Here is a 14,837-nt window from a genome sequence, read left to right on the forward strand (position 1 = left end):
AAACAACCTAAGAAACAAGAGAAAAAGAAAAAACAGAAAATGTAAACTTGCTAAGTTTTTCAACAATGGAGATTTTTTTTTTTTTTAATCAGGTTTCTGTGCTTCAAGGCACTGGGCTCTAGTGTAGGATCCAAACTTGTAAACAAACTCAGCCCTGCCCTCAAGGAGCTTACAGTCAAAGAGGGGAGATGGAAAATGAAAACTAGAAGCGCAAGAAATAGATTCCATGAAATCAGAAGTCAAGTTCAGAGAGGAGGGAAATCCCAGTGCCCTGGGTGAGCAGTGACGTCTGTGACAGGCAGGGTCGGGGTGGGACTTGGGCAGAAAGTGAGTGAGCAGCATCCACCTTCCAGGTCGCCAGGGCCACCTCTTTGTCACCCCACACTACCCTTCTTCATGATTTCTGTCACAGCACTCCTGCCTCCCAGGTTCCTTTCCTCTCTTCCTCTCTTCCTTCCTTCCTTCCTTCATTCTCTTGTTGATTGTATGTCTCCCCAACTAGAAGGCAGGTACTATGAGAGCAGGACTTTGTCTTGCTCTCTGCAGTATCTAGAGCAGTGCCTGGCATGCAACTGGTGTTCAATAAATGTGTGAAGGCAGGAGGGCGAGGCAGGCACTCAGGAAACCAAGAAAGCAAGCAAGCAGGAAGAAAGGGAGGCAGCAGGAAAGATACCATCCACAGAAATGGATTCATGCCCCTACTCACCTTTGCCTTCTATGTTATTACTTCTGAGAGATTTATCCTATTCCTTTTCTCAGATTGCTTCTGAGAGATTTACCCTGATGCCTCAGCTCACCCATTCTTGACCTGGCCCTAAATTATTTTACAGTCTGCCCACTCCCTACCACATACCCCACCAAACCGCACGGTCACTTGCACACGTTGTGTCTCTGTTCCTGCTGCTCCCTGTGCCAGGAATATCACCCCTTTGTTTCACCTTTATATGCCAGATAAACGCCTGCTCACTCATCAAAACTAAAGGTGGCAATTTAGCAATATCTAACAAAATGTTAAATATGTACTCCTTTTGACACATCAACACACTTTTGCAAATGCACCCTTGGGACTTCTTACACAGGGTGAATGTCGCCTCTTCTGGGAAGATCCCTCTGACTCCAATAACACAGAGAACATCCCTTTTATAAATCAGGCATCCCACAGTTTTTAACTATCATTTACAAGCTTTTCTCCTGATATTGAACCTGAGCTCCTCATGAAACTTACATGAGAGTAGACAGACAAAAATGTAAGTAAGAGAGCAAATAAATACATAAATACATACTTTCAGATAAGAGCTAAAAATAAAATGGCTAATGCAATCTCCAAAGAAGGAGTGAGAGACTCCCTTTTCTAGTGTATTGTGCTCTTACTGGGTGTGTATTGAGATTATCATGCTTTAAAATGTAAATTCTCCCCTAAGGGTCTGTAATATGTATGCGCTATGGTACTCCATGGAATGTTATGGGGATCTGGGTTCTGTCTGCCCAAGTATGCTGTAGAACTATAACAGCAGAAACCATATCCTGTACATCCTTTTCCTGCCCCTAGTCACCTGGCATAGCAGGATTTCATCTACTCCCTGGTTAATTAGTTATAAAAACAACTTAAAGCACAAGTGCTACTAATGAGTCCAAAGCATCATCTCTTTATAAAATGTTCAAACACATGGAGAGAGATGAACCTCGAAATGGAAGATGCTCATTATCACCTTAACAGAGATCTGTGACTGGCTCCTGACCAGTTCAGATTTAAAACAAACAAAACAAAGCAAAAAACTTCTAAGACTATAGATCAGTATAATTCTAATAGGTAATCTGAACTTACTATCTTTAAAATGAACTTGTGACTTATAAGCATCTTTATTTCAAAGTATAGAAACCTATGGCAAGTGATTCATGCATAGCCTCTGTTATACCCTCTGTATTCTGTTTTATAGCAGCCTCATAAAAGAAGACATTTGTTTATAATAGAAAATAGTGTTTATTTAAAAATTCCTTCAGAATGCCAGGGAATATTAGAGGAAATTGATATTACTAAATGAGTAAGACAAATCTAAAGTGCCTATTTAAGAGAAAGATTACTTTCTCAATCTTAGCCCATAATATTCATACCAAAACATGCAGTAATTGTTCTTTTAATTATTTTCCTATTTGTCTTTTCTCTTTTGTTTTTCTGATTGGGTAAACAATGTACTCAGTGAAGAAAAAGGAAGTTCTTTTCAGAACAAATAGGAGGGTAAAAAGAGGCTCTATATTGTTTGTACATTTACCATGGGAACATTTCCTACCTGAGGAAGAGAACAGATGTAAGCTAGTTTTCAGTGGAAAAACATCACAGTGACTGAAATGTTTATTTTTTATTGTTGTCACTCACACCGAACTCCACAGAGTTCTTTAGTTGTTTAAAAATGAGATATCAAAATTTTTAAGATGACAATTTTCTCCAAATTGAACTATAGATTCAACACAATGGCAATTATGATTCCATAAGAATTTTTAGTGGAAATTGACAAATGTGTTCTAAAACATATATGAAAATGCAAAGGAATTAGGAGAACCAAGACCTTCTTGAAAAAGAAGAAGGAGGGGAAGGGGAGGAGGAGAAAGAGAATCACATACATAGTTGATAAAAATGAACAGGTATTGGGAATTGAGGATTAATGTATACACTACTGCATAGCACAGGGAACTATATTCAATATTTTGTAATAGCTTATAAGGGAAAAGAATCTGAAAAAGAATATATATATATACAACTGAGTAAAACTAAGTAAAACTGAATCACTTTGCCATACACCTGAAACTAACACAATGTTGTACATCAACTATAATTTTTTTCTTTTTTAATGAAGAGGCAAGTCACGGACTGGAAAAAACTATCACCATATATATTACTACACACTACCAGATGGGCAAAATTTTTTCATCTGTTAAAAAAACATTTAAAATTTAATAAATATTTTCAAGAATGTGGCTCATTGGAAACTCTTACACATTGCTGGTAGAAATATACATTTCCAACTACAGTTGACTCCATTTGTTGCAGTGGTTATATTCTATACACTTGCCACAAACACTGAGTTAGCAAATATTGAGCCATTGTTCCTAGAGGACATAAATGTTCCCTGCTAGTCTCTAGTCACAATGTTTTGTCAGTCAGTCAGTGCATAACCTCATTTTATGTGTATTTCTGTTCAAAGACACCTTATTTAATATAGACTTTGATTCATTAATGTTGAACTCATAGCCCAACAGTGCTATAACTCAAGCCTAAAGGTAACATCCAACACAAATCTCTGTAAGGCACACCCTGCAGACAGTTCCCACTATGTGACTCTGCCCTTTTGGTCATAGCTGATTGGGTCATTGGTGGACACCTGACCCAAACTGGGCTAATCAGAATCTATCCCTCAAGAATTTAAACTGAGAGCCATACTGCAGAAGCATTAGCAGATGTAATACTAATGGCCATTTCTCAAGTGAAGGTTGAGCTGTCCCCAGAACTGCCCTGCATAGCCCCTTCCTGAACATTAGTTATTCAGGGTTTCCTACAATTTCCATGACATTTCTTCTCACAAATCTACATTCCACAAGTTGTAACTAAGACACAGTCATGTGTTCATTCAACAAACTTTCCAAGCATCTACTACCTGCCAGGCACATAGTTGGAGAAACATAGAGTGGATCCAAATGTTAGATCAACTATTGCAGGCAGATTCTTTATTATCTGAGCTGCCACAGAACCCCAACTATATAGTTACTGGCTGTGAAAAGTGCCACAGCAGAAAAGCATGGGTGCTCTTAGGGAATTACTTTTGTCACAAATGAGATAAAATATGTAAAGCACTTAGCACAAGGCTTGCCTCCTAAAAGGCTCTCAGTGTACTATATTCTTTGGCCAAATTCTCTCTAAATAATTGTTCTGGCACAATGTCTTCCTGGGTGTGGCCCATATCCTGCCAAACTGTTCTAATTGGCAACTAATTTACTCCTTGTCTTTACTTTCTGCTGCCAAATTATTAGTCCCAAAATATCACTCTGATTATACTGCCTAGATGTATCCCATGCCAAAGAGTTTGGACTCTTTCCTGTAAGCCAGCTGTGAGGTTTCAGATGGGAGAGATGTAGATAAGCAGGTCTTGTCACCTGTACCCCTTACTCCAAAGGAAATAAAGACGCTGCTACCACAGAGGAGAGAAGGGGCACGGTTGGGTGTCCGGAAGGCCACTGCAGAGCTCATTATTTCTACCACGTGCTTAGTCCCTCAGGCATGTCCAACTCTTTGCGACCCCATGGACTGTAGCCCACCAGGCTTCTCTGTCCATGGGGATTGCCATGCCCTCCTCCAGGGGATTTTCCCAACCCAGGGATCGAACCCAGGTCTCCCGCACTACAGGCGGATTCTTTACCATCTGAACCATCAGGGAAGCATTATTTCTAGTGAGTTAACTAAGTTGTCCAGTTATCCAAATAAGTTACAACTAATGAGGGAGGTGGGTGGAGGACAAAAGAGTTGCTCTGAGGTAGGCCCTTCATCCTTCAGTGCTGAGAAGAAGGATTTGATCACTCAGAGCAAACTGCTATAGGGATGATCAATCCAATAAAAAGTTCGGCTGGCAGCTCTGTCTGCCCCCTGAGACCTCTAGTGGATATCTGGGTGCTGGAGACATTCTCTTTGGGAAACCCCAACAGGAGCTACCCTGCCATCTCTGCTCTCCTTCTCCTTCTTTGCTTTATTCTCCCATTCTAAAGTATTCTGTGGCACTTAATGTGGCCACACAAGATCACAACCAATTGCAGGAGGACCAACTTGTTTCTGGTAGGACTCACAGTTGCAGGAAATAGGGTTTATTCCTGGAAAGAATTAAGGCATAAGCACTTAATTTTATGAATCATACCATCCTGTGTGAAAGCAAAGTGCACCTTATGAAAAAATCATTACTGTTCATAAAACCAAACCCAAGCCTGCCCCTAAAGGAGGGGTGAGCTTGATGGAATGTTTCCTGTCTCTGGGGAGTAGCTATAAGACCCATTAAATAGCAACTTTGAAATGACCTAAGACTCAGGAAAACTGCTTATAAACTAGCACTTAAACGTAAACTTCTTTGACTGTCAGCTCTTTTTCTCCCTTCAATTTTTAAGTATAAGATAAAAGAGATCCTGAGTGAAAGTTCAGCAGATAGGGCAGAAGTAAAGGAGAATTTTCTACCTGCATGGGAGTCTGTCAACCCAATCAGTTCAAACATGAGTTGGGCTCCCCTCACCTGGAGTCCAGGAGTTCCTACTTTCCTCCTTGTTACCCATCTGCATTCTGGCAGGGATAGAGGGCACCTGTCCACTGGGGCTGGTGGGTTTGGATCCCAGCCACACGGCTTGTCTCCCTCTCTCATTGACCCATACATTCCAGCATCCCTTTCTCCGGAGGCCAAATGGAAAGCAGCTAATTCAGAGATCCTCAAAGATTTTTTCTGGAGGATGACAGTTTGAAAAGCCATTGTGCAAAAGCTCGGGGAGCTGAGAAAATAAGGTAAAAGCACTTTAGAAAGGCCAAATGCAATTGTAGATGTACACCCTTCAGTGTAATAAATGTTCTCTGATTGTTTTCCCCTAAAAAAGAAAGAATGGAAAAATGCTATTCAGAACAGACTTTAGAATAAGCCCATATCTGTAAAACTGAGGAACCATTCTCTTAAACACTGACACAGGAATTTAACTTGGAGCTAAGTATTAAAAGATTAATATCAGGTAGTGTTTGCTCTTAAGAAACTCAGGTATAACAGAAAGACAGCCACATTAAACGCTTTCAGGAACAGTAAAATTTATACGATATTGACAAGAATATTTGCTGTTTTGAGGCTCAGGGTCCAGTCCTCATTCTGATATCAGCACCCAATTTCTCCTCCCCCATTGGATGCAGTCTGGGTGGAATAGCTCAGTCTTGGTATTCTTCCCAAGATCCAAACTAAGTCATCTGGACACTGCTGCTGCTGCTAAGTTGCTTCAGTCATGTCCAACTTTGTGCGACCCCATAGACAGCAGCCGATCAGGCTCCCCAATCCCTGGGCTTCTTCAAGCAAGAACACTGGAGTGGGTTGCCATTTCTTTATCCAAAGCATGAAAGTGAAAAGTGAAAGTGAAGTTGCTCAGTCGTGTCCAACTCTGTGCGACCCCATAGACGGGAGCCCACCAGGCTCCTCCATCCATGGGATTTTCCAGGCAAGAGTACTGGAGTGGGGTGCCATTGCCTTCTGTAATCACTGAGAATTATAAAAGGTGCTATGGAAATACAGGGAAGGATTCACAATTTTGCCAGGAAAGACCATGGGAAACTTCCTGAAGAAAGTGATGGTAGCTTTGAGTCATAATAGCCAATTAAAAGTTAGAGAAACAGGGTAAAAAAATAAAGACATTCTCAGAGCATTAATATGCAAAAAAAAAAGACATAAACAAAAACACAACAACAGGAAAATGACAGCACAACAAAAACAACAACAAGAAGACAAAGGAAATAAACAAAAACACAACAACAGAAAAATGACAGGGACCAGATATGACCAAAGTAGAGGCTGAACGTGAAAGTAAATTTCAATTCTGGTAAAAAGTTTGAAAACAATATTGGTGTTCAGACCTCACCCCACACATACAGAATCAGAATCTTTGGGACTGAGACCAGGCATTGGCCTTATATAAAAGTTCCCCAAAATAATTCTAATTGTAACTAGAAAATAAACACTCCAGGTCATAGCAGGCAAACACCTTGCCTACACAGCAGACCCAACACAGGGTTACTTTCCCCCAGGCTGGACATCTGAAACAGTGTCATTCTTTATCTATTTTATATCTGCTTTCATATCTCTTTCCACACTAGACTCTGAGCAAGGACCTGCTTGTCTTATTTTCATATCTCAGCCTAGGACCCATGATTGCTACTCACAAGTATTTGTGAAAATATCACAGGGAGGAAAAAATTCACCTACCTTCTTCTGATGAACACTGGATGTACTGATCATCATTTATTTCACTCAAGTAAAGAGCCTTAAGGTCTTTAGAACCCCTTTTCAGAGTAGTCATATAAGAGGAATTCTTATTTAAATTTGGAAAGAACTAGCAACTCCTATTTGATAACCCAGCACCTTATTTCCTTCATAGCACTTGTTGTCTGGAATTACATTTACTTATTGTTGTGCTTTTTCATTACGTCTAACGCTAGAATATAACTTTGTGAGGACAGAGATTGTTGGGGGTTTTGTTGACATTTTAAAATTTACTACTGTATCCCAGGACATAGGCAAAATAGGTTCTTAATAAATATTTGTTGAAGGAAAGAAGAAATCCCAAGGGATAGAAAAGATGGGGATAGCTATCAGGAAGAGATGAAAGCAGACTGAATTCTTAAAATATATTGTCTATTTAGGCTGTAGGGCTAAGATTTATTAACTATTTTATTCCCTATGTCTTTATTGAATCTTCTGAGCCAGACACTCATATGGTCTGTGAATTCAAAGTGAGTAAAATACAGCTTTTGTCCCTGGGGGGTATGTGGTCTAGTTGAGGACACAGAACCGTCCATCTGTGTGTGTGTGTGTATGCTAAGTTGCTTCAGTCATGTCTGGCTCTTTGTGACCCTATGGACTATAGCCTGCCAGGCTCCTCTGACCATGGCATTCTCCAGGTAAGAATACTGGAGTGGCTTGCCATGCTCTCCTCCAGGGCATCTTCCTGACAAGGGATAGAACCTGCATCCCCTGCACTGTCTCCTGCATGGCAGGCAAATTCTTTACCGCTGAGCCACCAGGGAAGCCCATCAATCTGTGTATTCTTGTATATTATCCAATGCTGGCAAAGGCCAAAGGGTTGCTATATGAAACACTGAAAAGATTACTTGACCCAGGGCAGTCTGTTCCATTTCCTCAGATTTGGATTCATCTAAATAGATCAGTTTGAAATAGGAGTTGCTGGTTGTTCAGTTGCTAAGTCACGTCTGACTCTCTTGTAACCCCATGGACTGTAGCCCTCAGATCCTTTGTCCATGGGATTTTCTCGGCAAGAATACTGGAGCGGGCTGCCATTTCCTTCTCCAGGGATCTTTCCGATCCAGAGGCTGAACCTGCATCTCCTGCACTGGCAGATGGATTCTTTACCACTGAGCCAACAGGTAAGCCTTATTAGTTTCCTAGGGCAGTCAGGATAAAGTACCACAAACCAAGTAACTGGCACAATAGAAATGCATTGTCTTAAAGTTCTGGAAGCTAAAGGTTCAAGATCAAGGCTTTGGCAGGCTTGGTTCCTTTTGAGGACTATGAGGAAGGAGCTGATTCAGGCCTCTCTACCTGACTTATGTATGGTATCCTTGCATGGTATTCCCTCTATGTATGCCTATTTCTATGCCCTTTTTTAAGGACCAAGTCATATTGAATAAGAGCCCACACTAATAACCTCAATGTAATTTGATTACCTTTATAAAGATCCTATTTCCACATAGAATCACATTCTGAAGTGCTGAGGGTTAGGACTCCAAAATATCTTTTGAAGGGGAACACAAGTCAACCCATAACACAAGGCTAGTTCAATCCCTTTGTTCAGGCCAATGGTTGTAGTTCTCTGGCCTACAAACCTTTCTCCAGGGCTATTAGTGAGTAGTAAGATGGAAATAGGGTTACACAGAGTTAGATACAACTGAAGTAGTTTAGCATAACACACACAAGATGGATATAGTTCACACTTTATACATGAGCTACTTGATACAGAAGCTGTCAAAAGCCAGAGTAGGAAGGAGGACAGAAGAGAAGCCACATGTTGAATAATTGGGGCTAATTATGAACATCTGTGTTTTCCAAGGTAAATGAACTGAGCTATCACAAATGTGTCACCATTTGCTTTCAGACTTAGCGTGACACGAGTTTAGGCAAAGGGCAGTTGTTCCTCTCACTGTCAGAAGCAATCCCAAAGTCTGTCAGACACAAAGCTCACATCTGCAGAGGGTCCCCCCATCGCAGCCCCTTCAAACCTATCCTGTCCTCTGCATCTGCTGCCATCTATTCACGTCAAATGGCATTGCAAATTGCAGCAATGCAGTTTTTGGATCCTGACCCAAAAGTCATCAGTGCTCATGTACCCCTTCCCAGACATTGTCCTCCCTTAGAACACAAGCGGCTTTCCACTAGGAAGTCTGGGTCCCTTGGAAACTAGTCAGTGGCTAGTGTAGACTGCCAATCAGTGAATGAACTGCTGGAGTTGGTTTGTTTTGGAGTATGATTGCAAGTCATAACTGGGGGAGATGTCATTCCATATCAACTGTCACGGATGATCACATGGCTTTGGATGTCTGCATGCTTTCACTCCTCTCCATATTTTTTATTTTACTTAAAAATATGTATAATGTCTTTACTCCTTTAGGGGGTGCTACAAGATTCAGGTTGGAAAACTGCATATGACTCCATACTCTATTAAGAGGTATCAACTACAAATTGGCGCTTGCCATGGGCACTTGCCATCTCCCTCTACAAGGATCAGATTGTGTGCTGCTGAGGCTGCTGATTTTCAACAACCTCTGAAAGGAGTTCAAGGTGGGGAGCAGAAAACAGGCACTCTGTGCTCAGGGGAAAACTGGTGGGACAAGTCTTCAGATAGTTAGATATTTTCGGGAGCCAATTTTATGAGCCCAACTCCTTTATCTCCTCAAATCTAGAAAAGCATTACAATCCTTCAGGGTGACAATTGTTCTTTGTGACTAGCAGAAAGCTTCATGAGACTAGCAGAAACCTTCTGAAAAAATATGTGCTTGACTGCATGTACTCTCTCTTCACCAAAATCACATATATAATGTCCTTCCCCCCTACCTCTTTGGAGCAGTTCCTCAAAGCTTTCTGAGGTGCTGTTACCTGGGCTGTGATCCTTATTTTGCCTCAAATAAAACTTAACTGGAAACTCTCACGTTGTACATTTTTTTTAAGCGGACAGAGGAAAGTAGGAAAGACATGTCCACTCCCAAATCAGACACACCTTTCCTACTTCCCTCTTCTTTAGAGCTCCATAGGCATCAGATAAAACATCTAGAAACACTGTAATGTAAGGGAAAAACCTACTGAATTTAGAATCAGAAAACCTGGTCTGGGTTACCAGTCTTGTCAGAACCGTGTGATATTTGGCAAGCAACTTTTTAAATTCATCTTTGCTGAGCCTCAGAATTCCTACCTCTCAAAAGCACACAGGTTAGGTTTAAACAAACGTACGTAAAAACTTTTTTAATGTAGTATAGAGTCATACGCGGACTTCCTTGGTGGCTCAGACGGTAAAGAATCTGATTGCAGTGCAGGAGAACCAGGTTTGATCCCTGGGTCGGGAAGATCCCCTGAAGGAAATGGAAACTCACTCCTGTATTCTTGCCTGGAGAATCCCATGGGCAGAGGATCCAGACAGGTTACAGACCATGGGGTCACAAAGAGTCGGACACAGCTGAGTGACTAAGCGTGACAGAGTCATATGTAGTTTTCAAAACTGTGTCTTACAGAAATCTCAAAACCACAGCTTGGCTTGCATAAAGTGAGATTTCTTTGGTATCTGGTGAAAAATGGACCTTTTCATGTAAGTTTCTGTGAGAATGCTATCTCTGAAACTCTGTATGAAGTAACAAATACCTCATTTCTGGGCAGGCTGAACTCTGGGATGTTTAAGTCAAAGAGGTGTGATGAACTTCAAAGGAGGAATTTCCTGTTACTTCCTGTTTTAGCATTTCTGTATAGACAGGGAGAGCAAACACCTAGCATTTTTATGGTGCTTTACCGTTTCTAAACCATTTTTGCACACATGATTTGAAATTACCCCAGGGCAGCCATTCCAAAGTGTGATATTACAACAGATTGAAGGCAAAAGCAGATATGAAAAATTCAACTGTCTTCTATTAAGCAAAACATAAAAGAAATCAGCAAAAATGTAAAACAAGATGACCTTCTCACAAATAATTTTTGATTTGTAAAGTATAGTTGGTTTTCATTTAAAAATTGCTAATTATACTAAAATGTAATAGTTTTTTTTTTCTCAATGAATTAATGTATAATTGAGAGTCCCTTGGACTGCAAGGAGATCAAACTAGTCAATCCTAAAGGAAATCAACTTTGAATATTCACTGGTGGGACTGATGCTGAAGCTGATGCTCCAGTATTCTGGCAACCTGACGCAAAGAGCAGACTCACTGGAAAAGTCCCTGATGCTGGGAGAGAGTGAAAGCAAAAGGAGAAGCAGGCGGCAGAGGATGAGATGGTTAAATAGTATCACTGACTCAAAGGACACAAACTTGAATTTGGGCAAACTTTGGGAGATTGTGGAGGACAGAGGAGCCTGGCATACTGAAGTCTATGGGGTCGCAAAGAGTCAGACGCAACTTAGTGACAATAGTGTATAATTATTTTAACTTTTAATATGGAAAATAGATACAACCCATGTCAACCAACCTGGGAGACAACAATTTTTAATAATCCAAGTTCAGCCAAATTCAAGTTTGATCATGTCTGTTCCCAAGAGCAGTAAAATTGTTCTAAACAACTCAAGTAATAGTATTTAACCCTTACTGGGGACTAGCCATGTGCCAGGTACTGTCCTAAGCCCCACCTAATCTTTGTTTAATCTCTTGTACCACAGTACTATAACTACCCCCATCTTACAGATGAGTAAAGCAAGGAACAGAGAGGTTGACTAATTTTCCCAAGATCACACAGCTGGGAAATAGTGGAGCCAGAATTTACATCCAGTCTTCTCTGAGGTCCATGCTCTTTATCACTAAAACATACTATCTTTAAATCAAGCCATCATATGAAACAGAAGCCATAATAAATCCCACATGTTAAGTACTGGTTCCCTTACCAAGAAATAGGCAAGTATTGACTGGCTGTTAATGATTTAAAGGAGCCAATCTTTTTAAAGGGTTAAAGGTTTCTTGGTAAATTTTTCATAGCACAGTATGGAACAGGCTTAACTGATCTTACTTAAACACTTCAGTTGGGTGTTGTGAGGTGTTTTTGAAATTTTTCAAAACACCTTTTTTGAAAATTGGTTGCATGGCATCATCAAGGCAATGGACATGAGTTTAAGTAGGCTTCAGGAGTTGGTGATAGACAGGGAAGCCTGGTGTGCTGCAGTCCACGGGGTCGCAAAGAGTCAAACACGACTGAACTAAACTGAATATAGATTTTAATACTATTTTAGGAGGAACATGAGAAGTACTTTTCAGAATAGTTATTCTGCCTGGCCCTATATAATCAGGGCATTGTGCAAAGAAGGAAGTAGTCTGGTACACCACCAAAAGAGATGTTAATCCAGGCATAGGCCTAAGACTGATAACATCTGTATATCCCTCTGCCCCTCAAGTTTCTTCTAGCACTTTTCCTTGCTGGGTTATTCCGCTTTTCAATGGCTTCCCAGTGACCCCAACTAAGTTGCTGACTGACCTCACCTCACAGGGGCTTCTTAAGTGGCGCAGTGGAAAAGAATCCGCCTGCAATGCAGGAGACTTGGCAGGAGATGTGGGTTCGATCCCCTAGAGGAGTGCATGGCAACCCACTCCAGTATTCTTGCCTGGAGAATCCCATGGACAGAGGATCCTGGAGAACTACAGTCCATGGGGTCCAAAGAGTCAGACATGGATGAGCACATACACACTCACCTCTAAACTGTTACATTCTATTTTGCACTTTCACTAGGTAGATCTTAGGAGGCTATATAAACACTAATTTCTTCTCCTCTGAAGAAGGCCCCCTCTGAGACAAAAGAGGAGTCATTTGGGGTATAAATGAAAGAAATTATCAAGGGAATGTGGAAATCTGAGCCTTCTCTTCCCTGCCTGAGGCTGTCCTTGCTGCTCCAGTGAATGTTTTGTTTGGTCCTGTCTAGGTTTCCCTTCTTGTCCTGGTATTTCCTCCTGCCCATCTGCTTTTAGGGTGTTTAGGGTGAGGCTATAAAATTAAATTCTTTATGCCAAGTTGTCTCCCTTCTTCCTCACTCCCCATTTCACCATCCCAGCCAAAGCAATTCCCCTACACAAACTAAAAAGACCTTAATTAAAAATGTCACGTGGCAAAACTTGCTGCTAAAGCTTCTAAACCAGATGAGGAAGACTATGGGTCCCTTTGGAAAGTTACTGAATTTCTCAAATGATATATAAATCAGTTTGTAAATCAAAGTCACACCCACCACCCATTATCGCCTCTCCCTCCTGGGGCTTCCTCATTTGATTAGATTCATCACCGGATGAGTCAGGACACCACCATCTAGCTCCCATTGAACACTTGCCAATGATTCACTGCTCAAGAAAAGCCATGGTTCTCTGTGATTTAAAGGAGGCATCAACTAATTAGCAGCAAAGAATGTGAGGAAGGAAACCCTGTTCCTTGTCTCATTAATTCGATACCCTAGACCCTTGTGGGGTCCCAAAGAGTCAGACACAACTGAGCGACTGAGACACCCACAGACCCATGTGGCGGAGTGAGACCAAAGCTTGGAACTCTGGGAAGCTTCCCTGTCCTTCTTGAGCTAGAACAGCAATCACAGAGTTACCTGAGATGGCTCAGTGCGCCTGGGCAGAGCTGCTGTCCTTAACAAGCTGGAGGCTCCCAGACCTCCCAGGGTGCAGGAAGGAAGCATAGCCCCGAAGTATTATATCCCCCGCTTCCTTTCTGTTCTTAAACTGGGCTCACCGTTTCTTTTTGATATCCATCACTTCTCCTACCAGCTGTGAGGTCAGGAGGAAAAGCAATTAAGGGTATTATTAATCACCAAGTTCCCACTGAGAAGGGTCAAATTGCAGCAGGGCTTGACAAAAGCAGCAGCAATTTTATAACCAGTGGTTATAAAAGCAGAAAGCTCAACATCTTAGAGCTATATTTGGGCTGCTTCTTTCTTAGCCCTGAAAATCTTTATTGAAGGTGAACATCCCAGAGGTGATTAAAAACTTGCCTTTCTTTGAATTTTAGAATTGTTTGAGCTCTAACAATATTTGAATTTGGCAAGCCTGGAGTCTCTTTTGGGAAGTTGCAGCAAAAATGAATTGGAAAATGTATCTGCACTTCTAATGGAAAAGAAGAGAAAAGATCTAATCGACTTTTGTTAAAACATCTATACTGGAACTTCTTTACTGAAATCCATAGAAAATCAGGAATATGTTTTACAGAATTAGTTTTGTACATGCATTAAAATATCTATTGAAATTCTAAGCATTTCATAGGATTAGTTCTATTCAAAAGTTCTGAAATGGGCAGAGTTTGTTTCAGCATCTACAACCCTTTACCCCCACCAGTACTCATGTAGGGGACTGCTGGCTATTGTCCCTGAGTGATCTGACTGCTCTTCTAGCTGCTCTTTTCTCTGTATGATTCCTACATATTCATTTACTCACTCAATCAGTCAAAAAATATCTACTGAGCATCTATTATGGGTCAGGGATACAGTAGAAAATAAAACAGACATTCTTCTCCTTTGTGAAGCTTATAATCTAGCAGGGATGACAAATATTGATTAACCAGAATTATTAAACATAAATTATAGATATCACTACTGAAGAAGGAAATGGTAACCTCCAATATTCTTGCCTGAAAAATCCCATGGACATAGGAGTCTGGCGTTCTACAGTCCACTGGGTCACAGGAGTCGAACACGACTTAGCAACTAAACCACCATAGATACCATACTGAATTTCCAAACTAAAATGAAGTCACTTATGCCAGGAGCAAAATGGAGATGATCAGTGCAGAAAACTTAATCTTACAGGAACTTACAACTCTTCTCAGAAAACTTACAGGAGTTTACATCTTTTCTCAGAAAGCAGCAGAGGACGTCAGCCAGTGCCC

Source organism: Oryx dammah, unplaced genomic scaffold (genome assembly GCF_014754425.2).
Source record: "Oryx dammah isolate SB20612 unplaced genomic scaffold, SCBI_Odam_1.1 HiC_scaffold_19, whole genome shotgun sequence".
Taxonomy (NCBI): Eukaryota; Metazoa; Chordata; class Mammalia; order Artiodactyla; family Bovidae; genus Oryx; species Oryx dammah.